The sequence below is a fragment of the Gorilla gorilla genome, chromosome 8 (genome assembly GCF_029281585.2).
Source record: "Gorilla gorilla gorilla isolate KB3781 chromosome 8, NHGRI_mGorGor1-v2.1_pri, whole genome shotgun sequence".
Lineage (NCBI taxonomy): Eukaryota > Metazoa > Chordata > Mammalia > Primates > Hominidae > Gorilla > Gorilla gorilla.
Genome location: NC_073232.2, coordinates 12356275 through 12380218, shown reverse-complemented (window position 1 = coordinate 12380218; position 23944 = coordinate 12356275). Strand labels below are relative to the sequence as shown.

At 48.6% G+C, this 23944-nt stretch overlaps 1 long non-coding RNA gene across 1 annotated transcript in view; it reads right to left on the bottom strand.

The window, feature by feature from the left end:
- The window catches only part of LOC129525153 (uncharacterized), a 432112-nt gene that overhangs the window by 325575 nt on the left and 82593 nt on the right, over positions 1–23944 (bottom strand). The window lies entirely within an intron of this gene.

The following is a 23944-nucleotide window of genomic DNA, read 5'->3' as shown; positions in this document are numbered from 1 at the left end:
TTGGAGGTGCTTCCTTTGTCTGCTAATTTACCTTTACCTTCCTACATTTTGTTTGAAGTCAGAGAAAACTGCCCATTTGGGGGCAACAATGAAGCATTCATCACTCTCCGGGAGCTAAGCCATCTCGAGTAGCCCTCAATCAAACTCTGCTATTTTTACCTCAGAGCACAGAGGCCACAGCGGATAAAGGACCCTTAAGGTAGCTCATCTAATTTGTGATGGGGCCCAGGGTTGTAATACATCGTCTTCACGGCCGTCTTCAGGGCCATGAGCCCTGAGCAGGGCTGGTTTCCCATGCGTGTCTGCTTGGGATGGGGAGTTTCATCAGGAAAACCAAGCACATATTAGAACAGGAACAGCAGCTTGGCAGTCAGGGCCAGGACCAAGAATGCAAAGGGGCTGGAGGATCCAGACTCAATAGTAGCTCAAAAAGGAAGATACACACAAAGCTGACACACAGAGTGAGCCACCGCCGGCACTGAGGTCACGGTACACAGTGAGCCACGCCTGGCCAGGACACGGACACACGGGACACTACCCTCCCTTCGCCCCGCATGCACCGCCTGGTCCCATGCTTCCCCTGGAGCCGCCTCCTTTCCCATCCTCTGCACTCCCTGGTCCACTCAAGTCCCTGCTCTCTCACACTTCCTCCTGAAGCCAGGCTTTCTCAGAATCGCTGGGATCTGCCTCCCCTCTGCAGCTCTGCAGAGCTGGGGGCTTTGCTGCCCCTAAAGCGCTAACTACTCACAGAACGATGTCAAGGGCACCTCTCATTGTCCACATCCATCTTTTGTCTCCTGCGGAGGGGCTGAGTCCACGCTTTGTGTGGCTTCAGTATTCAGCCCCTGGCTTCCTCACCCGGCCACTGTGAGCTTTCCTTACACAAAACTGGACTGAACTGCTGGGTCAATTCTCAAACCATGCAGAAAAGCAGGGAGGTGCCGGCATTGGCCTGAATTTATCATACTCTTCATTTCCCCGAAGTATAAATTAACATTAGGCCCTGAGATCCACAGCGTATAATCACTCTAAATTCAGATATAATAAATTATAAAATGTGACTGTGACCTTCGGTAAATATTAAAACAAACAGGCTGGGCGTGGTGGCTCACGCCTGTAATCCCAGCACTTTGGGAGGCCGAGGCGGGAGGATCACAAGGTCAGGAGTTTGAGACCAGCCTGGCTAATATGGTGAAACCCCTTGTCTACTAAAAATACAAAATTAGCCGGGTGTAGTGGCACGTGCCTGTAATCCCTGCTACTTGAGAGGCTGAGGCAGAATTGCTTGAACCCGGGAGGCAGAGGTTGCAGTGAGCCAAGTGCCCCACTGCACTCCAGCCTGGGCAACAGAGCAATACTCTGTCTCAAAAACAAACAAACAACAAAAACCCAGAGACTGTGGGGTTGGTAGTGAACCTAGGACATCATATTTCTTAGGAGAGTCCCTTTATCTAGGGGATATAGTTAAAATAAGACTCAAAAGGATCTGGAGTGTGTGTAAAGGTACGATTGAAAACCAGTGGCTATCATCCCTGCCAACGGTGCTAACATTTATGCTGGCTGGGGGGCCCTGGGAGCCCTGCTTCTTCAGGGACAAGAGGCCACACTGACAGCAAGGAAGGCAAACGCAGGAAGCTGGTCCCCACAAGAGTAGAGCATCCACCCACAACACTCCTTGACAGCAGCCAGGGATGGGGGATCTGCACACCGCTCCGCTGAGACAGTACACAGCTCAACCCCTTCCAAGGGCAAGACCTGCGTATTCCAGTCTCGCTGGGATTAAAATCTTTATTTACATTTTCATTTTTGTATTACCATTTTTCTCTTCCCTCTGCTCTAAAACTTAAAACCCTATCTCAACTGAAGTTAGTGCCTTTTTTAACACAAAATATTTATCCTAATCCTCCTTCGGTCGATTTTGAGGATCATATTAATGCAACAATCAGATAAGAATGGCCCTTATAACACCAAAGCCATCCATTTACTTTCAATTTTAAAGGAAGAAAAAAAAAACCTGACTCATTTGGGGCAGGACTGAGAACCAAGTTACTCCTTTTCACACCTTTTCGTTGTGGATAATAACTGCCCAGCAAGCTTCCGGGCAGGAAGCTGAACAAGAGGAAGCTTGAAGAGTTTGGCTTAAGAGCGACTTAGGGGCCACCAGGTAGATGCCGCCCTTATCCACTGCTGCAGGGGACAGCGGTGGCCACGTCCACAGCCCGGACCCTGGTCCCTTGTGTGCAGACATCATACGTGGGAGGAGGAGGCTGCCTCTGGGTTTTTCACACTTCTGGGCAAAGTCAGGCCCAGTCCCTGGAGTCTACTGGGGTGGCAAGATGGCGGAGGTTGGGGGCACAGTGTGGCCTCCCTCCATGCCAAGGTGTCCTGATTATACCAAGAGGTGCAAGTGCTATGCTAGCCACGGGGGCTCAGAGCCCAGGGCCCAGGCTAGCCCCTCTCCGGGAGCTGGGCATAGCTATACGGCTCCCTGCTGCTGCAGGCCACGGCCACGCTCTCTGTGAGGGCGCCAGGTGCCACACACTGTTGTCTGCTTTGCCAGCATTTTTTTCCCACTTGCTTTTCCTATCTCTTTCTCTCTAAGTTTAGAAAGGAAAAGGAAGGAAAGGAACCTAACTGGGTGATGTCAGGAGCTAGATCTTGTTCAATCTTTCCATGACCGTCAAGGCAGGAATTATTATTGCACAGATATGTTGCCTACAAGGAGAGAACTAAGGCTCAGAGAGACTGAGGAAGGGCACAAAGCTGCCCAACAGTTCAGTGAAAGAGCTGGGCTTTGGGCTCAGGGCTCAGTCTCTCCGACATCCACATGGATTTGTTCACAAGTGCTTCTGTCCCAGGAGCATGCCCTGTAGGGCTGCACATTCACACCCTCATGGGCCAGCTGGCGCAGGACACTACAGAATTTTCCAGGCAGCATCTCTGGTCCTTACAGGGCCACAGCCCTGGGGCTAAGCATTCACAGTCTTCATCTGAACGCAGCCCTCCCTCTGGGACCCATCATATTCTGGTACTCCAGGCACAGCACTGAGGTCCAGAGCTATTGACACAGCTGAGTGCACACACCTGTCTCAACAACTACCTGCATCCCACCTGCACCCTACCTGAGTCCCTGCTGTGTCCCACCCGCACCATACCTGCATCCCACCTGCATCCTACCTGCATCCCTCCTGAGTTCTACTTGCGTCCCAGCTGCACCCTACCTGCATCCCACCTGTGTCCCTACCTGCATCTCACCTGCATTCCCACCTGCGTCCCACCTGGATTCCACTTGCATCCTACCTGTGCCCCACCTACATCCTACCTCTGGCTCTGTGCTGTGCTGCAGGACACCATCCTTGCACAACAGGGTGTGACCCTGGGACTCCCCTGTGGTTCTCTCCTAGAATGGACACCAGCTATGCCAATCACACTGAACACGCCAATCACACCAATCACACTGACTGCCTGGAGACACCTCTTCCTGGCTCATGCCTGCTAAGAGCTAATTCAAGAGCAAGATTGCATGGTACCTAGAGACCAGCAGTGCCCACTCAAGAGAAGCTCCTGTAGTCCTGACCCACATCGCTCAGTCCCAGATGACAGTGACGAGGAGCTGGGTCCCCTGTCTTGCCGTGGCACTCTGAGGAGGCCATGTCTTCTGCAGCAGCCGCAGCGTGATGCCCATCAATGCCTGGAGATTTTGTCTCCTCCTGTGCCATGCAAGGTGGTGCCCATTCAGTACCAAGGTCCTGGCGTCCAGCTCCCAGGACTGTGGGCTGCTGAGGCTGATGGCAAGTGCCTCCATGCAGTGCCTGGGGGTGGCCCTGCAGGGGAGCCCTGCCCAGCTACCACTGGGTCTGGGGGCACAAGCCCCACTCCTCTGCTTCAGTGAGGGCTGCTCTGAAGGGCCCTTCCAGTCCTGAGCCTCCGTGGAAGCTGTCAGGATCCCCTTGTGGGCGCTGTCTGCCCTCCACAAGAGCCTCCCCAGAACCTCTGCCTCGGTCTTTTACCAGGAAAACCAACAACAAGAGTTCCCATCAACCTTCACTTGTGTGGTTAACCTCTCAGCCCTTCCTGTCCCTTCCTGTCCCTTCCTCAGCCAGAATAAGCAGCGCGAGCAAAAAGGAGAGAGTGCCGGAGAGGTAGGCAGAGTGGGCTGTGGCATGGAGACCCTGTCACCTTCAGGGGCCCTGCCCAGGTCACCAGCTCCCCCTGAGCTCGCGCAGTGAGAAATGCTGACTCAGCACAGGAACGTGGCTATGGGCCACACCCACAGCCCAACTGGATAGGCCAAAATGTAGAAGGGAATAAGGAAATTACGCCTGATTAGTTATCATCCATTTATCTTTATCTATCATCTATCTATTATCTATCTATTATCATTCCAAATCTATCTTTTATTATCTATATCTATTATCTATCCATATCTATCTATTATCTGTATATCTGTTATCGATCTAAATGATCTATTGTCAATTTAGCCATCACCTACGTAACCTATAACTATTTCATCATCATCTGTATGTTATCTATTATCTATCGTCTATCTTCTGTCTACACATATACGTACATTCAACAGCATTTTGCATTTATGTAATAGCTGTGTTACAAAAATAGAACTATACAAAATATAGTATGAGTTTTGGATTTGATCACAACTTAAGGTCATGAGAACCAACTAAGAATTATTGGCAAAATCTTTGCAAACATAGTATCTCACTTGCTGTTTTGAAAATTATATGGTTGAGGTGATATATATTGTGGATTTCACATAATAAATGTAAAGTTGAACAAACGGTGCTGGTCCCTCTAAGTGGTAGAGCTGGGACCCAAACCCAGGTCTGCTGGCTCCAAACGCCATTCTCCTTCCACCACACAAGGCCTCGCCTCAGCTGTGCTCTGAATGGATTTGAATTGAATTAACTGGCCGTGCCCAGTTGGGTGGTGTGCAGAATTGAGGAGCAGCCTTGCCAGGGCAGCCCCCATCCAGTTACCCCTTGACGTGGGTTGTGGGGGCACAAAACCAGCCCTGCCTCAGTGGAGCAGCTGTGCAGGGCTTCCCGGCCCTCCAGGTGCCCCTGGACATTGCTACCCAACATGTTCCCGCGGACCAGCAGCAAGGGCAGCATCCACGAGCTCCTTACAAATGCAAACCTCAGGCCTCGCTCCAGACCCACTGGCTCAGGATCTGCATCTTAACAAGGCATGGCTCAGGCCAAAAATAATTTTAGATCCATTCCTGAAAAAATGCCAAAAAATAGACAAAGCAAAGTGTAATAATGATAGTACCAGTTTTTTGAGCATCATTTTGAAGAAGACTGTTTAGTGCAAAAAAAAAAAAAGAAAAAGAAAAAGAAAAAAGAAAAAAGGCAGAGAAAGGAAATCCACAGTTTTTGCTGAATTGAAGTGAAACTCTGTTTGACTCTGATTTATGTGCCAGTCATCCTGACCTGCCATACGTTTTGCTTGGCTGGGATGGTGTTCTTGCAGGAGGAGAGACTGCGGAAGTAAATTATTAGCTTTTTAAGTTCTATGGAACAAGAGAGAAAAGATTAAATGGAATGAATACCTGTTGCCTTCATGCCTGAACTATCCATCAAATCTTATCTTGTTTTTTTTACTCTTATCTTGGTTTTTCCTATTAAAGCAAGGGGAATTTTCAACGGCTTTATAAGCTGCTGAAATGGACTGCATAGTCGTCATTAGAAGTGAAGGCCGTGAGAACAACCAGGATTTCAGAAGAAATTCCTTTGCTCAGGTCCTCAGAATCAACACAGATGAAGTTTTAAAAAGCCTGTTATATGTAAACTAGATATTCGCCTGGGTGGGGAAGAGGAGAGCGTTTGTCTCGCAATTTTAGTTTTATCATGACATCCCCACTCTGGCTTTCCAATCCCCAGAAACAGAACTGAACAACACTCTTGGGAAAAGTGGCCTTATCATGACAAAATCCATCCCCATGGCCCCGCCAGCTCAAACCATAAACACGGGAGTCGTTCCTAATTCCCTCTTTTTTTCCTTGCCCTCAGTAGCGCAAAGCCATTTGTCTCCACCTCCGAAATCTCTCTCCAGCCCATCTCTTTCCCTTCTGATGCATGGGCTCCCATTTCTCCCTAGACTGCCTTATTTAGCGTTCCTATTAATACATATCAGAGACCTATTTCACAGCCCCGCGTACATGCGTGTCTTTTAACGTAATTCTTCACAACTGTTTTTAAAGTCTGTGAGAGAAATTTGATTAGCTACTCCTTTACAAAGTATGAAGAAAATATTTATATCATTAAATATGTAATTATTTTGATTAATTAATAATAAACAATAATTTATAAATAGTTAATACTAATAAATAATTTACAAATATTTACAATTTATAAATAATAAATAATTATTCATTGTTTAATAGTAATATATAATAATTAACTGATAAATTAACAATTTAAATAATTATTTAGATTAACTAGTCACTGTTAATTTGTCTTATATGCTAATCCTAACACATGAGGAATTAATCATTCAGATAATACAAAAATATAATTATTAATATATAATAATATAACATTAATATAATATTAATATATAATAATATATGATAATAACATTATCTGAGTGATCGACCAATTCCCTGTATGTGTTAGGATTTGCATATAAGACACACCTGCCCTTTTAAGAAATCTGTAATTATGTTGCAGGAACATGACTTACTCTAATGAAGCAAAAAGATTCTAATAGAAGACACTGAGAAATGAGTGTCAGGCTTCACAGACGTTAAAAAGAAGTGTCTTGGTAGGTCCATGAGAGCTTCCCGCTACAGTGCTGGACTCCAGCGCGATGGTGATTTTGGAGTCTCCCTGCATCCGACAGCTTTCAGGAAGCTACACAGCAGGAAAAGTAGAGCCCTTACCCCTGCAGGGCCTGGAGTCTGGGTTCTGAGGCAGCTTCTGTTTCTTTAGTTTGTAGGTTCCGAGGAATCAGCCGTCTACCCTCCAAAAGATCCTAGGCCAGAACACGGGAACGTCTGAATAGGTCTCTGATATTTATTAATAGGAATTCTGGAGGTAGCTGTCTGCTGGAGTCACTTGGTGTTACTGTCTGTATTCATATATAATAATATAACATTCCAAAAGCTTGTGCCCCCACCTCTGTGCCCTGCACCCTCCCACCCCCTTCCCTTATCCCTCATCCCATAAAGAGAGAGGAAGCAGGTGGAGAACTGACCGGAGTCAGAGGCCAAATGTATCCAACAGCCCTGGGGAGTCACGTTCTGTTTAACTTTGCAATATTCCCAAAGTCGTAAGGACTGAATCTTGGTATTGCTTTTCCCACCTTCTCTGGATTCACTCCGGCCCCATTTCTCTTTCTTACTGAGAAAATATCCTTGGATGTTCCAGAGGATAATGTGTTTCTCGGAAAAGCAGCCCTGTCCTTTAGGAGGGGGGTTGATTACAATCGTAAAAGGGATTCTCACCTGTTTCCTCTGCCCTCTCTTACGGTCACTTGGCAGAATCAGAAAACAGTCTTGAAAGGTCTGTCATTTGCTCTGCATCAGGAACTGACCAATCCAACCCCAACCCGCCCAACTTAAGCTATTGAAATGGGGAGATTTAGGAGACGGTATCAATATTCTTATTCGAGCCAACTCATTTTGCTGTGGGCCAGGATACAATGTCACAGCACTCGATTCGGCTTCTAGACCAGTGGAACACATCCTCCATGGCTCCCAACTCCCACGGCCAGGTCCTGTTCCCACTGTGGCTCGGGAGAACATGCCAGAAGCACAGCCCACATGGGCCTCCACCACCCAGCAAACTGGGACAAGCTTGGCTGTAGACTCAGGTCTTCTTAAACCCCTGCTCTTCCTTACTTAGACTTCAGAAGATAGGAAATGGCTTTGTAACAGCCACCAAGAGCCACAGCGCCACATGGAATGGAGCCTTCTTCTCTGGTTAAAGGAGAAAAAGAGAAGCCTTTTGCTCTGGCCAGCCAGGAGGGACCGGGTTTGCTGATGCCCGGCATTTCTCAGAGCAATGCACCCCGGGGGCCTCTGCCCCACTAAGAAGCCACCTCCATCGAGCCATGGCCTCAGCGTGGACCCTGGAGATGCCGGCCCCCATCCTCCATGGATCCTCAAGGGGAAGCTCCAAGCAAGAGCCCATAGAGAGGTGGAGCCTCCGTCCATCTCGGGGTTTTCCAGACCTTCATGATGAATCAAACCACTTTTTCAAATGTGATTTCACCCCAAACACCAATGTGTAAAAGCAGATAAACACAGAAAGCCATTGTAAAAGTCAAGAGAAGGAGAAGGGCTGCAGGGGGCTGATCGTTGCTTCCAAATTCATCTGTTGCAGCCTGGACCCTTGGTTCCCCAGAATGTGACTTCACCTAAACAAGTAATTAAGGTCAAAGGAGGCCGACAGGGTGGGCCCTAATCCAACCTTCCTGGAGTCCTTCTAAGAAGAGGAAATTAGGACACAGACACAGAACGAGGGATGGCCCTGAGGGCTGGGGGAGAGGACACCATCTGCAAGCCACAGGGAGAAGCCGCAGGAGAAACCGGCCCTGTGGACAGCTTGATGCCAACTCCCAGCCTTGAGGACCTTGAGACAACCAACGCCCGCTGTTTACGACGCCCATCTATGGTGCTTTGTTACACGGGCTTGTTGATGCGAGGCTGTGCCTGTTCTCCTGACAGCCCCTGCTCTCCCCAGACTCTATCCAGGCACCTGACACTCCTTGGAATGCTATTGTTTGAAACCCACTGATCTAATTCCATCCTCTCATTGTGGAATCCCATTGTGGAATCCCATTGTGGAGTGTGAGTCCATTCGGTGCTTCCAGCCCAGAGCAGAAAGGACAAGGGTCGTGACAGTCACACTGGCTTCCTGTCCTTCCCACAGCAGTCCAGCAGGATGGCCCGGCTGGGTCCGGGCACACTCGTCCCTGCCGGCTCCTGGGTTCTGTGCTATTAGAGACACAGCCGGGAGCCTCTGGCCCACTCCGCCCCGCCTGTATCAGATGTGCTCCTGGGAAGGTGTATCTGAAACCCCATTTGCAGTTCATATCACACCACCTTTGTTAGGTGATGCTTAAATCACTTTCTTTTTCTAACTCACAATTAAACTCAGGTGCTTATCTCACCAGATGATTCTAATGACTAATCCTCAAACACATGGAGTGATCTAAATTTTTCTTTTCTCAGACAAGCACAGAGGACAGAGGACATGCTCTCCTGGTGTGAAAAGCTCTGTCGCTCTCTGCCTCGGCTGACACAGGCCGCAAGAAGAGCCTGTTCAGAAGAAGGGAGGAATCGCATGGAGGGACGATTTGACCTTGGCCAGCTGGCTGCTCCGTCGTGACTTCTTTCATGGAAACAGCATCAGGAATTTGATAAGAGAGATAAAGGAGCAGTGAGCTTCCTGCGGCCACAAAGGCAGTTTTCAGAAAGCAGGTTTTAACAACGATGCCACTGGGGTCTCCATGCTGGGAAGAAAAGCAAGGAGAAACAGAGATGTTGCCTGTCCGTCTGGGGCCTTGGGAAGCTGGAATTCCGAATCTAGCCCTGCCATTTAAGTGGAAATCACCCACTCAGCCTTCACGCCCAACTCTAGGGTCTCAGTCTGCTCGAGGCTTCATAACAAATGCCGCAGATGGGTGGCTTAAGCCACAGACATGATCCTCTCCCTTCTCGGGGGCTGGACGTCCGAGATCCAGCTGTCCGCAGGGCTGGTTCCTCCAGAGGTCTCCCTTCCTGGCTAGTGGATGACGTCTTCTCCCTATGTCCTCAGTCAGTTGTCCCTTTGCGTGCCTCTCTATGCCTTAACCTCCTCTTCTCATAGGATGCCAGTCAGACCAAATTAGGGCCACTCCAACGGCTTCATTTCAACTCAGTTGCTTTTGTAGTGACCCTGTCTCCAAGTCCGGCCACATCCTGGGGCATGAGAGTTAGGATTTCAGCGCATGAGTCTTGGCCGACCCACCTCAGCCCATGACACCAAGCCCCTGATGCGGTGCCCACCCTCACACATTCCTCCCAGAGCCCCTATTTCACTAATGCTCACATTGCAGGCACCCGACTGGAGGAGATGCTCTCACCCATGCACTGCCAGTCTCTCTGTTCTGAGCCTTACCCGGAACAGATCCTGACTTCTGGTGGTTGTTGTTGTTGTTGTTGTTGTTGTTGTTGTTGTTGTTGTTGTTTTGAGACGGAGTCTTGCTCTTGTTGCCCTAGCTGGAGTGCAATGGTGCAACGTCGGCTCACCTCAACCTCTGCCTCCCAGGTTCAAGCCATTCTCCTGCCTCAGCCTCCCAAGTAGCTGGGATTACAGGCATGCACCTCATGCCCGGCTAATTTTGTGTTTTTAGTAGTGGTGGGGTTTCTCCATGTTGGTCAGGCTGGTCTCGAACTCCCAACCTCAGGTGATCCACCCACCTCGGCCTGCCAAAGTGCTGGGATTACAGGCGTGAGCGACCGCCCCCAGCCTCTGTTTCTTCTTTATGGGCCTGGCATGGAGCAGCTGGGGGCCTTTCTGATTGATGCCTTCAGATCCACCCCGAGACCCTCAGTAGGTCCAGCACACTAAAGTCTGGTGGATCTGCGCACTGAGCACAAACCTTATTGATTTATTCGTTTATTTCTTTTTGAGACAGGGTCTCACTCTGTCACCCAGGCTGGAGTGCAGTGGCGCAATGAGAGCTCATGGTAACCTTCAACCCGTGGGCTCAAGCAATCCTCTCACCTCAGCCTCCCACATAGCTGGGACTACAGGCATGCACCACCACGCCTGGCTAATTTTGGTATTTTTTGTAGAGATGGGGTCTCACTATGCTTCCAAAGTTGGTCTTGGACTCCTGGCCTCAAGTGATGCTCCCGCCTCAGCCTCCCAAAGTGTTGGGATTATGGGCGTGAGCCACTGTGACTGGCCCTACAACCCTTATTTGTAAATCTTTCAATGAGGTGTTAAGAAGGCTCGGAAACACACAGTGTCTGTGGGGTCCTCCAGGAATCAGACGCTGAGATGGAATCGGACTTGCAGGAGATTGGTTGGGACGTACCCGTTGTGGGTAAAGGTGAGGTGAAGCCAGAGGCCAGAGGACTTCAGGCCACGGTGCAGGCCAGACACCTGTGGATGGAGAAAAGGAAGCAGAGAGATGGCAGGAAAAGCCGAGGATGAACGGAGGCCCCACAGCCCAGCTGATGGGGAGCTCCGGAGGAGAGACTGCCCGTTAGGGGACCCCAGGCTGGGGGCAGAGGCCGGCCATCCACGTCCGTGACATGCGGCCCTGGTCAGGATGTGGGTGGCAGAGTGGGCCCAGGAATGGAAGACGCATCCGATCTCAAGGGTGGGGCGGCTGAACTCTGTCCTGTCAGAAGCTGCTCTCATGGGGGGCTCTCAGCGGGCACCCCCACGGCAGCCACACCACCTCAGCAGACAGGAATCACCAGGGGTGGGACCAGCAGAATTCACCCAGCTGGGCCCCACGGGGCTGGGGACTCTAATGTGTGGAGTCATGTGTGTGAATTGTGAGTGGGAAAGTGAGACCGTGCAGGGAAAAACCCACTGTCCTTGTCCCCACCTGAGAAAAGGGAGCAGAGAGGCAGGTTGTCCCCACCTGAGAAAAGGAAGCAAAGAGGCAGGGAGCAGGGAAGCCCGTTAGGGTTAATGAGCTGGGCCCCTCTAGCAGATGGTTTGGGCAAGCGCTTCAGGACAGTCCCACTGACTGGCCAGGATCAGGGAGGTTTTTCTCACCTGTCCCTGCCTCTCCTTGGTTGAGGGCTGCCTGTGCTTGATGAGCAAAAAGTCCAAGCACAGACAGGGTTGTGTGTGGTCCTTGGACGGACCAGGGTGCAGTGGTGCAGCCCACGGTGGGTGTGTAGCTGCCCAAATCCATCCACACCCGCCTCAGTTGGCTCTGCCATGTTGCTGACCCTTCAAGGAGGTGGCCTCTGGTAATCACCAAACCCAGTAAAAGACAGCAGGAGAGTGAGGAGGGCAGGGGACAGTGGCTGCTGCAGCCGTTGGTCCGAGGGTAGCATGCAATAAATAGCATTCACCCACCTCCCTCCTCTCCTCCTGACATTCCAGGGTGCATCCAGCCGACGGCTTCTGTGCCACCAAGACAAAGGGAGGCTGGCAGATGACTGGTGTGGGCCCCTTGTCGCATCTCCATCTCCATAAAGTGGTCCTAGGCCATGTGGGTAAATCACACAGTGTGGGCCCTCAGAAAATGATGCGCACCAGATTCGAGCCAGAGAAGAAACGCAGTCCTCAACAGGCGTCAACCTGGGAGGACGCAGCCCTTCTCTCTCCTGTTCCCAGACCACATAGCCGAGCCTTCACCAGGCTCTGGGAGTCCAAACATGTCTTTGTCTCCAGCCACAGAGCTGATGACTGAGTGTCCAGGGGGAAGCATAGCCACTGTGCAAGATGCTTCTCTGGATGCCGTCTTTCTCGGGTTCCCTGACATATTGAATGGAACTGAGGTTGATGGCAGTGCATTTTTGTCTTGCGTACAAATGCCAGAAACTTTTTCAGTAAAGAGGCCACACTAGGCAACTATGATTGAAACGATCACTTGGTTGAATTTGCGGCAGCCACTGTTATCTGCAGTCATCCACCTGGTTCTGAGAGGGGCTGGGCCAGTGACTACATTGAGGGTGCTATGGGAACCCCCCTCCTCGTCTGCTTAAGTCTTTCAAGGCAGTAGTGATCTTCCCTGTAGTGATCTCATCTCTCCTGTTGTGATCTCTCCTCGGCTGTGATCTCTCCTGTTGTGATCTCTCCTATTGTGATCTCTCCCATAGTGATCTCTCCCACAGTGATCTCTCCCGTTGTGATCTCTCCCGTTGTGATCTCTCCCATAGTGATCTCTCCCGTTGTGATCTCTCCCGTTGTGATCTCTCCCATAGTGATCTCTCCCGTTGTGATCTCTCCCATAGTGATCTCTCCCGTTGTGATCTCTCCCGTTGTGATCTCTCCTGTTGTGATCTCTCCTGTTGTGATCTCTCCTGTAGTGATCTCTCCTTTGGGATCTCTCCCGTTGTGATCTCTCCCGTAGTGATCTCTCCTGTTGTGATCTCTCCTGTTGTGATCTCTCCTTTTGTGATCTCTCCCTTAGTGATCTCTCCTGTTGTGATCTCTCCTTTTGTGATCTCTCCCTTAGTGATCTCTCCCATTGTGATCTCTCCTGTAGTGATCTCTCCTTTGTGATCTCTCCCATTGTGATCTCTCCTGTAGTGATCTCTCCTTTGGGATCTCTCCCGTTGTGATCTCTCCTGTTGTAATCTCTCCTGTAGTAATCTCTCCTTTGGGATCTCTCCCGTTGTGATCTCTCCTGTTGTGATCTCTCCTGTTGTGATCTCTCCTCTGTTGTGATCTCTCCCATAGTGATCTCTGGTGTGATATCTCCCGTAGTGATCTCTCCTGTTGTGATCTCTCCCATAGTGATCTCTCCTGTTGTGATCTCTCCCGTAGTGATCTCTCCTGTTGTGATCTCTCCCGTAGTGATCTCTCCTGTTGTGATCTCTCCTGTAGTGATATCTCCCGTAGTGATCTCTCCTGTTGTGATCTCTCCTCTGTTGTGATCTCTCCTGTTGTGATCTCTCCTGTAGTGATATCTCCCGTAGTGATCTCTCCTGTTGTGATCTCTCCTCTGTTGTGATCTCTCCCGTTGTGATCTCTCCTGTAGTGATCTCTTCTGTTGTGATCTCTCCTGTTGTGATCTCTCCCATTGTGATCTCTCCCATAGTGATCTCTCTCTTAGTGATCTCTCCCATTGTGTGTCTCCCATTGTGATCTCTCCCGTAGTGATCTCTCCCTTAGTGATCTCTCCCATTGTGATCTCTCCCTTAGTGATCTCTCCCGTTGTGATCTCTCCCGTAGTGATCTCTCCTGTAGTGATCTCTCCCTTAGTGATCTCTCCCTTAGTGATCTCTCCCGTAGTGATCTCTCCCGTAGTGATCTCTCCTGCAGTGATCCCTCCTGTTGTGACCTCTCCCGTTGTGATCTCTCCTGTTGTGATCTCTCCTGTAGTGATCTCTCCTTTGGGATCTCTCCTGTTGTGATCTCTCCCGTTGTGATCTCTCCTGTAGTGATCTCTCCTGTTGTGATCTCTCCCGTTGTGATCTCTCCCTTAGTGATCTCTCCTGTTGAGCTCTCTCCCGTTGCACTCCAAGTGCATTCTTGCTTCTGATTTACTGTGGTGACTGGAAGGGGAATGTCTTAGTCTGTTCAGGTGGCTATAACAAAATCCCATAGATTGCGTGTCTTATAAACAATAGAAATTTGTTTTTCACAGTTCCAGAGGCTGAGAAGTCCAAGATCAAGGTGGAAGTCTAAGACAGGTTGACCTCTGTCAAGGACAGTGTTCCTTCTCTGGCTGGAATCTGGTGTCCACATCATTTTCTGAGGGCTCAGAGTAGGTGTGACTTACCCACATTGACCAAGATGACTTTATGGACATGGAGGTGCCAGCAGATTTGGTGTCTGGTGAGGATCCACCTCCTGGTTCATAAACGGTGCCTTCACGCTGTGTCCTTGCATGGTGGAAGGAGGTAAGGCCTCTTTTCTTTTCTTTTCTTTTCTTTGAGATGGAGTCTAACTCTGTCACCCAGGCTGGAGTGCAGTGGTGCGATCTCGGCTCACTGCAAGCTCCGCCTCCTAGGTTCATACCATTCTCCTGACTCAGCCTCCCGAGTAGCTGGGACTACAGGTGCCCACCACCACACCCAGCTAATTTTTTGTATTTTTAGTAGAGACAGGGTTTCACCGTGTTAGCCAGGATGGTCTCGATCTCCTGACCTTGTGATCTGCCCATCTCAGCCTCCTAAAGTGCTGGGATTACAGGCGTGAGCCACGGTGCCCGGCCTGAGGCCTCTTTTCTAAGGGCACTAATTTATCATGAGGGCTGTGCCCCATGACCTAATCATCTCCCAGAGACCCTACCTCCTAACACCATCACCTGGAGGGCTTGGTTTCAACAGATGAGTCTTGTGAAAGCAGGAGCACTCAGACCACGGCAGGGGACATCCACTTGGCCTTCCTTACCTTAGTGACTAACATAACATCTAACAAGACAGCTCCAAAGGCGAGAAGTGGTGCCCCTGAGGCTGAGGACCAGGGACCCACCAGGGAAGCTGGGGCCACAGAGCAGATGGGGCCACAGCCAGAGACAACCTGAAGCAGAGGTGGAGGGGGCCTGCCTGCCTCCTGCGGACCAGCCAACCCTACAGCACTGCTCCCATGTGCTGATCCCTGTCCAGGACCCAATAGCCTAGGAAGCACAGCCTGCAGGGTCAGCCCCGGGATTTAGAGCACAGCAAGAGGAGGAGGAGGAAGAACTCCTTCCTCTAAAGATGCCCAGAAGGGAGATGCCCGACACCAGTAAAAATAACAGGAGCTTCTGTTTGCTCCACTCTGCAGCAGGCCCTGTGCTCTGTGTGTGCCTGTGTTGTGCACAAATGTGTGTCTGTGTGTGCACAGGTGTGCACAGGGGTGTGTGTATGTGTGTGGTTTCATCTCCTTGTCACAGTCACTAAAGACAAATGAAGAGGCTTAAGCTTGGGCTGGTTTTGTAAGTTGCCAAGCGTAGCTTGCACATGGCAGAACCAGCACCCCACACTCTTGCAGGGCAGACCAAGACCAAGAGGCTGCCAGGTTTTCTAGCGACATCAGCAACACTGAGAAACAACTGAACAGGTCCTCTTCCCTTAGATTTTGGTAGCAGCATCAGTTAATGGTGTCTTGGAAGGACCTTTTGTCTATTATTGCAGTCCAGCTTTTTTTTGCCTCATTTGGGATTCAACTATTTTGCTTTATTTAAAGAAAGAGCTCAGGCTGGGGAAGAGACAGGTAGCATGAAGCTCCGGCAATGCAGCAACCCAGCACGGCACTGAACTCCAGTCCTGCAGGCCTCACTGGGCCTTCTCTCCATCTACAAGAAGGAACAGAGGGTTCACTGGAAGCCAAGGTCACAGACAGTAAGGGCAGGCCTCAGAATTAAATCTCTAGCCTGGAACACACGATGCCAGGGCTGCCAGCTCCCGGCACCGCCGGCCTTTGCAACGCTGAGGGGCCGATTGATATCAGGCTGATAGAACAAGCTCAGCCTGTGTCTGGGAGCTTCCACTCAGGCTGTGCTCCCTCAAATGCACAAGCCCAAAAATGAGGAAGTGAGGTTAACCATTCACTTAGATTTCACCTGGGAGGTCGGCTAACACAACATGTTCATAATGATTCCCAGCCTGAACTCTGAGAGCAAACTTGCCTCCTCCTCCTCCTCCTCCTCCTCATCTTCCTTCTCCTCCTCCTCCCTCCACCTCCCTCCTCCTCCCTCCTCCTCCCTCCTCCTCCTCTTTCCTCCTCCTCTCTCCTCCTTCTTCCTCCTCCCTCCTCCTCCTCCTCATCCTCCTCCTCCTCCTTCTCCTCCTCCTCCTCCTTCTCCTCCTCCTCCTCTTCCTCCTCTTCCTCCATGTGGCTGGGAGTGACCTCATCACAGTGATTATCTTGTCACCATCTGAAATGTGGGTATGACCTCTGAGAAGCTCAGGGCTTGGCTGTAGGTGGGGAGATTAAGGGGGCCTGAACCCAATCACCTGTTTCTTCTGTTGGGGAGAGCGTCCCAGCCTGTGATGGGGGTTTTGGGGTAAAGTACTACCAACAGATGCCCAAGAAACCTTAGGGAGAGTCAAGGGGCCTCAGGGACCCCACAGGACCCCCTGCAAGGCCCAGGGAGAGTTGAGGGGCCTTGGGGAACCCACAGAACCCCCTGCAAGACCCAGGGAGAGTTGAGGGGCCTCGGGAACCCCAAAGGACCCCCTGCAAGGCCCAGGCTCCCCAGCCAGGCCCCCACATCCCTGCATCCTCTGCTCCTGAGGGTCCACCAGCAGCAGATGGTTGATGATGGTCGCAGTCTGTCCCCCTCTTACCTCCTCCTGCTCCAGGACAGGATATTTGTCCCAGACATTACCATTCACAAGACATTTTCAAACTCAGGATCCCCCGAGAAGAAATATCACACCCCTTATTGCAGGAAAGAAACCAACCCAGGGGCCCAGGAAGTGTGAATGACCTGCTCCCTTGCTCACAGCTCTCACACCTGCTTTTGTTTGTTTGTTCCCATCTTCATCCTCCCCAGGAGCTGCTCAGTGGACCACACTCTTTGGGGTCTGTCATCCCCCTGACCACGCACCTGCTCCTATGCCAAGAACCAGGGATCCTCCCTGATTTCTTACAGGAGTCTCGGAATTGCTGGTGCTGGTGCAGGTGCAGATTTACACCATCAACGAAAGCACAACCATGGGGAAATCAGAGTCCAGGTCAAGGTGAGAAGCACCTTCTAAGCATTTAATAGATAAATGCCTGATCATTCCTCAGTGAGAAATATGAAAAGCAACCACAATTCATCTTAAAGCAGGTGGACATGGATTATCTTTATATTGCTGGCATTCACAATGAGATTTCCTTATGAAAACTATAACCTTTCTTCTTCTATGTAAAACAGCAATGCTGGCTTACAGTGGTTCTGGAAGGAAGGCCTCTTTACTTGGAGGTACCCCAGCTGGTGAGTTGCACTGCTCATTCTGACAGCTTCCTTTTCCGCCCCAGTGAGGAGGGCGTGTGCAATGTCGTCCACTCACAGGTCAGCCTGGGAGGGCAGCCGGCTTGTCCTCAGGAAGGCCAGTGTGCTCAGAACAGAGATGGCCATTCCCCGCACTGCTCCCGCCAGGTTCTGTGAGGCCAGGCGCATTCTGACGACAGCCCACGCCCATCAGATGCCTCCTCTGTGGACTCACAGATGGAAATCCTTTCTATCCCTGGGAGCTCTGTAAGTCTCGCCGATGATCCCTGCACAGGTGCTTGGGTTGGATCTGGATCTGGATCTGAGCAGGTGTCCGATGATCCATACACAGGTGCAGGGTTACCTGTATCTGAGCAGGTGTTCTCTGGAGGAATGGGCGCCAGGGAAACTACTTCTGCTGACTGCAGTGAACCGATACCATCCTTGGGTGCCAGGAGGACTCCAGCTCAAACCCTGTGGTTCTCCCGTGCAGTGAAATCCCTAAGGACACAAGAGATCGGGTCTCCCATAACGCACGTCCCTGGTGCAAACCCTGCAAGAGCCACGCTGTCAGAACCTCGCAGAATGAACATTTATTATTTCTGTCCATCTTTGGAACCGTTGGTGCCTGGAAACCAGCTGATCACATGGTGGTAACTTCCGGTTGTTGAAGTGCCACGGCAGCTTTGATTTTCATGCAGCTGGTGCTGGGCCAGCCTCACAATGCAAGGCCCTGTGTTCCAGCTGACAATAAAGAAAGTGTCCTCGGGAGGGAAGAGGAGTCCCAGAGATCCAGACAAGAATTCCAGCTCCCTCGGCCATGGGCTTTCTCACCCTAGGCGCACTGATTCTGCTAAGCCTCTGTATCTTTATCGTAGAACAGTAATTATAATGCCACTTCACAGTGTGCCAGTAAACATGCAAATAAATGGTGCGATGTGTGCAAAACCTTTAGCATGTGCTTGACAAATTGGTCATATATGATACTTGAGGGGAAAAATAAGTAATATGCTTTCCTCACCCACCCCTGGGTTCATGATTGAGATCCTATAACAAAATAGGGATTAACAAAAGAAAAGCATAATTAATTTATTTAATAGAAGTTTTATTTTACACGAGAACCTTCAGAAATGAAGACCCAAAGATGCAGAGAAAACTGTATTTTTATGGGAGTCGTGCTGAAGTGTGATTGGAGGAAAAGGGTGTGATCTGAAGGTGATATGCTCGGGAAACGAACAAGGCCTCTCGGCTCAGAACCTTCCTGGCCTGTCTGCGTGCAGCTCCTCTCCAGGTTTCAGAGGCATACGAGGGGCTGATATCTGGAATGACAGTCTTATTTTCAGGGAAAGTAGGTCAGAAAACTCTTTTCTGGCCAGCTCATAGGGGAGAAAGGTAGAAAAAGGCCAGAGAGGAACCTTCTGGCTTCTGCAGTTTTCTCATTTCCCAAGATGTCCTATTTTGGGATAGCATTTCCTGCACTCCAGCAATAGAATCCAAAGCACAAACAATTCAGAAATTCAACTGTCATCTAGTGTCATAGAATGGTCTATAAAACCACATGCATTATCATAACCCATCATTTGTTTTTGTGTCTCAAATTACAGGCTCTTACAGGCAGAAGCACCATCTCGAACTTAAAACAGAAACTTCCCATCATCCTTGAATTACACAGCAGCTAGCTCAGCCCCCTTTCTAATATTTTAATCTGTTTTAAACAGAATCAAGGTTACGTCCTACATCAATTCATATCAATAGCTTTGTTGTCTGCATTTGTAATTTTGAAATCAGTTATTTCAAAACATTTTCAGAAAAAAGCAGGAGATAAATACACACATCCATACATCCATATCTGTGAGCCCACACACATAGTCACTGCATGAAACCCATAGATATTCACTTTATTCTAAATTCTGTTTAGAATAGTAGTCACATTGGAAGTGAGCAAATTGCCATGAATAAGAAGGATCTTCCTCACTGTGCTAGTTTTCTAAACCAGGAGTCAGTGCTGGAATGAAAAGGATGCTGGCCGCAGAGTGAGCCTGCTCAGGCCTTGGTTCCACTCTGCCTCCACTTTTTGGTTGGTTCTTAAACATCAGTTTACTTCCCTGAGTCTAAGTTTCTTCATCCCAAACATGGGAAGAAAAAAACTCCCCTTTCTAAACCACAATGGTGTTGTTAGGGTGAAATAAAATAATATACAGCAAAGTACTTTGAAAATATAAAAAGATACAAATATAAGGTGTTTTTAAGTATATTTGTATACTACAGGTATAAAGTATTGAGATAAAATATATTTTCAATATTATAAACAATAAGCAAAGATCAGGACTTGAATTTCTTGGCACTCTCTCTTTCGTTACCATACGACAAATGGCGTTAGTTCAACAACTAACTTTCCTAAGGAAGTACTATACGTGCCTATTACTTTAATAACTTTTCCTCAGAGCATCATAAACCACCACCTTCAGAAATGCCTAAAACGAATGTACTCAGCGGCTTCAGACTGACATGGCCTGAGGTAACTTGTGAAGCCTTCCATTTCCAAGCTCCCTCATTAAAATAATTCACAAGTATTCAACAACGTCCTGAGTGCTTCCTTCTCTGTGTGCTGAGAGAAGTGGAGGAGGGAAGCAGCGTTGATTAAATCTCACTTGGTCCCGGCCACCATTCTGTGCATGTTACATGTGTGCCGTGCATGTACAGATCGTGCTGTTCACTTTAGCCTAAAGCTGCCTCCTTACACGTTTTAGGTTCGGCCTAAAGGTTGTTTCATACACAGTGAAGTGTGACTTACCTGGATGTGTCCACAGGCCACCACCTGCTCCTGGAACACGTAGCCAAGCCCCAGCCAATCCCAGCAGCCGTCTCTCAACCGCTCACAGAGGCCACTGTTCAAACTGTTGAAAAAGGCAAACACTAGGCTAGGCGCAGTGGCTCACACATGTAATCCCAGCATTTTGGGATGCGGAGGTGGGCGGATCACCTGAGGTCAGGAGTTAGACACCAGCCTGGCCAAAATGACGAAACCCTGTCTCTACTAAAAATACAGCAATTAGCCAGACGTGGTGGCGGGCGCCTGTAATCCCAGCCTCTCAGGAGGCTGAGGTAGGAGAATCGCTTGAACTCAGGAGGCGGAGGTTGCAGGGAGCTGAGATCGCATCATTGCACTCCAGCCTGGGTGAAAGGGCGAGACTCCGTCTCAAGACCAAAAAAAAAAAAAAAAAGGCAAACACCGAGCTGGAGCCAATCCCACTGTTTCTGGCTGTCACTTCCATTTCCATTCCCGCTATTGCCACTTTTCTGTCCTAACCCGTAGCAGCCCCAGAATCACACCTCAGAACCTATTCTGGTTCTGGGGAGCTGCCTGATGTGTGACCTATTCTTTTCTCTATTAAACTCTGTTATACTTAATTTGTCTGAAGTTTTTCTTTGAACAATGCAATGAGGAAGCCGAGGCTTAGAGAGCTCCTCCCTTGACCACTTCCTAACCTGATGAGTGACCGAGCGCAGACTGGAAGCCAAGGTTGCATTTCTTCAAGCATGCTGACTCCCAATACTAGAAACAGGTAGATATTTAAAATAGCACCGATTTACATAATGCCATAGCATTTCTATTATTCAGTTTGCTTTTCTCAATCATCTTCATCTTTTTTCCCCTCTAGGATTCTTTTATATATGGGGCCACCCCCCAAATAGTCCTGAATCTAAACATTTTGCTTACTGTCCAAATAAATAAAAAATAACCCAGAAATCCAATTTTTTTAAAGTAAGCATTTCTTGCCTAGACTACTTTATACGGGAAATATCACAAAGATTCTTTGTCACTCTATCTTCCAGATTTTGGTTAACGAAAATGGGATGATTCACAATTGATGCGAGAATTATGAGCCTCAAAGGTTACCCAATTCCTGCCTATTTTCCCCCACTCCTCAGGCGGCAGAGCCCTTCGGCTTGCCCTGTATGTTGGTAACTGGCTGACTGGAGGCCGTGGACCTCGGCCAGCCAAGAGGCTGGGGTGACAGTAGCTGGATGAAAAGCCTGGCTCCCCCTGAGCCCCCCAGTCCCCAGAGGCCCAGATGAAGCAACCAGAGAGAGGGAATCAGGGTTTCCACTACAGAACCAACTTGCTTCCTGCATCAAAGAGAGGTAGCTGCCTGTCTCCTAGCTGGAGGGATTGCATTTCCTGGTTCTGATCTTGGAGATTAAACAGTGAGACCACCATTTTTATTTTACCAATGGGAAGCCTACTGAAAAGGTTCTTCTAGGTTAAAAAACAAATTTCTCCGTTTAACAACGAGGCTTTAGCTAATGTCATTGCCACTAGCAACATATCATCTTTTGAACTTAAATTAAAAACTTTGATACCTTTTTATGAAAAAGCTTCCACATAAAACATAATTACTGTAATGAAGAAGCATTGCTTCTCATTGAGGATTTCTGGCAACGATTTTGTTCAATTTGCTGAGGAATGTCGGGATGAACTGACAGGGGTAACCCCTGAAGAGAAACTACCAAAGATAATTCTCAAGGAGAGCAGATGAAACAAAGCAGGATGGAAGGCAATTATCTGTTGCAGTTAAGTATCATACATTTCTAAGACGGAAGCACAATGCCATCAGTCAGCTGAACTGGACATCTATCAAAGAGAGCATTTTACTTTCTGTCCTATTAATGGTGTCTCATAATAAAATAATAATTTGCATTTCTATTGTGCCTTTCATCTCATAGGATTTTATAGATGCTAAATTATTTAGCTTTATAACAACTCGGAGACGTGAATTTCTTGAGATGCTAACCTGAGGCATTGATAAACTGAATGACCTCCCCAAGGGCACAGCTCGAATAGATCCTGAAGAACAGCTTAATCCTGTCTCCCAGGGGCATTTCTGCTGCCTCATATTTTATGGTTAAGCTCATCTGAGCACTTTTCTCACCCAAACAGATGTTTCTTTTTAAACTCCAATCAAAATCACCCCATCATTACGTGACATAAAGAATTATAGCCAAGTAAATCCCTTCAGAACATAGCTTAGTCTCTGTGCCTTTTTTTTTCATTATTAGTGACCAGATCATCTGACAAGCATTGAGGAACTGGCAGAGAATCTGGGATCTTTTAGAGGGACATCCTTCCACGCACTGCACGAATATGTCACCCTGTTTTGCATGGTGTATAGCTGGCCTTCACTTATGAGAGTACTTCAGGATTTTGTGCTTAAATTTTATAGTGTCTATATCAATAACGGAATAATAATGGCAGACATCATTTTGTATTCAGCCTTCCTAATTTAGCTCACCCCAAATTGAGCCTGGAGGTAGAATCTGTGAAGCCAGGGGGAAAAAGAGATTAGGATTGAGAAAGAGGGTAATTAAACATTTCCAAGGCTAGAGAGGCTGAAGAAGAAATAAAATTGGGTTGGCATAAGAATATAAAACTGAGGACTGAAGACCTCTTCCTATGCACGAGCCACGTCCCGTGTTAAATAATTAACTGGTTGGCCATTGGGCTGAGGCACTCCAGGGCCCTGGGCTGCTACATAGGCAAGCAAAACCCAACTCAGTCTAAATAGTAACAGGAAACTTAAGCTCGATCAATCAGAAACCGCCAAATCCCCACCAAGTGGAGACTTTACCGATCAGTAACTGCTAAAGAACCCCTCTAGCTGGGGACTTTCCACTTTAACCAATCACGTGTTTTCTTTGTCCTGCTTCCAGAGACACCTTGTAAACGTTTTCCCTCCCACCCTCTTATGGAGCTCTTAGAAGCTTGTGGTTTGTTGCTGCCTGATTCATGAATCGCTGTCAGCTCAAATAAACTTGTCAAATTTTTCATGTGCCTAAATTTATCTTTTAACATCCCTCAAATATGTAAGCCTTGTTTACATTAAGGATGAGAAACAGATTTCTATTTTCTAATCTAAACTTTTCTCCATGAAACATTCTAGAATGTCTTCCAAAAATGATTTGTACGTAGATAATATTTCTGAGAAACAAACATAGACTCTTAATTGGTGCATACCAAATCCCAGTTTCTTACAATGACTTTTTGATTGTGAATTGGATTTTGGTGGGGGAGGTTGGCATTTGGAAGGAGATATTACAACACTCACTGTTCCTTTAGTTGTCTGAGTAGGTACTGTTAACTAACTAACAGTGGTCACCCAAAAGATGGTGGTCACCCCATCGTGACCTAAAAGACAGTGGTAACCCTAAAGACAGAGGTCACCAGAAGTGCTGATTTGTGTTGAGGCAAAGGCGGATACACAATCCCGGGGTCCTGTGGGGTCCTGAAGCCAGTGTTCTCAGGGCACAGGAAAGTGGTGGGTGCACTGAGCCAATATTAACTGCTGCAGGGAATGTAGTTCACTCTGGTGTAATTGGTATTGTGTGTAAG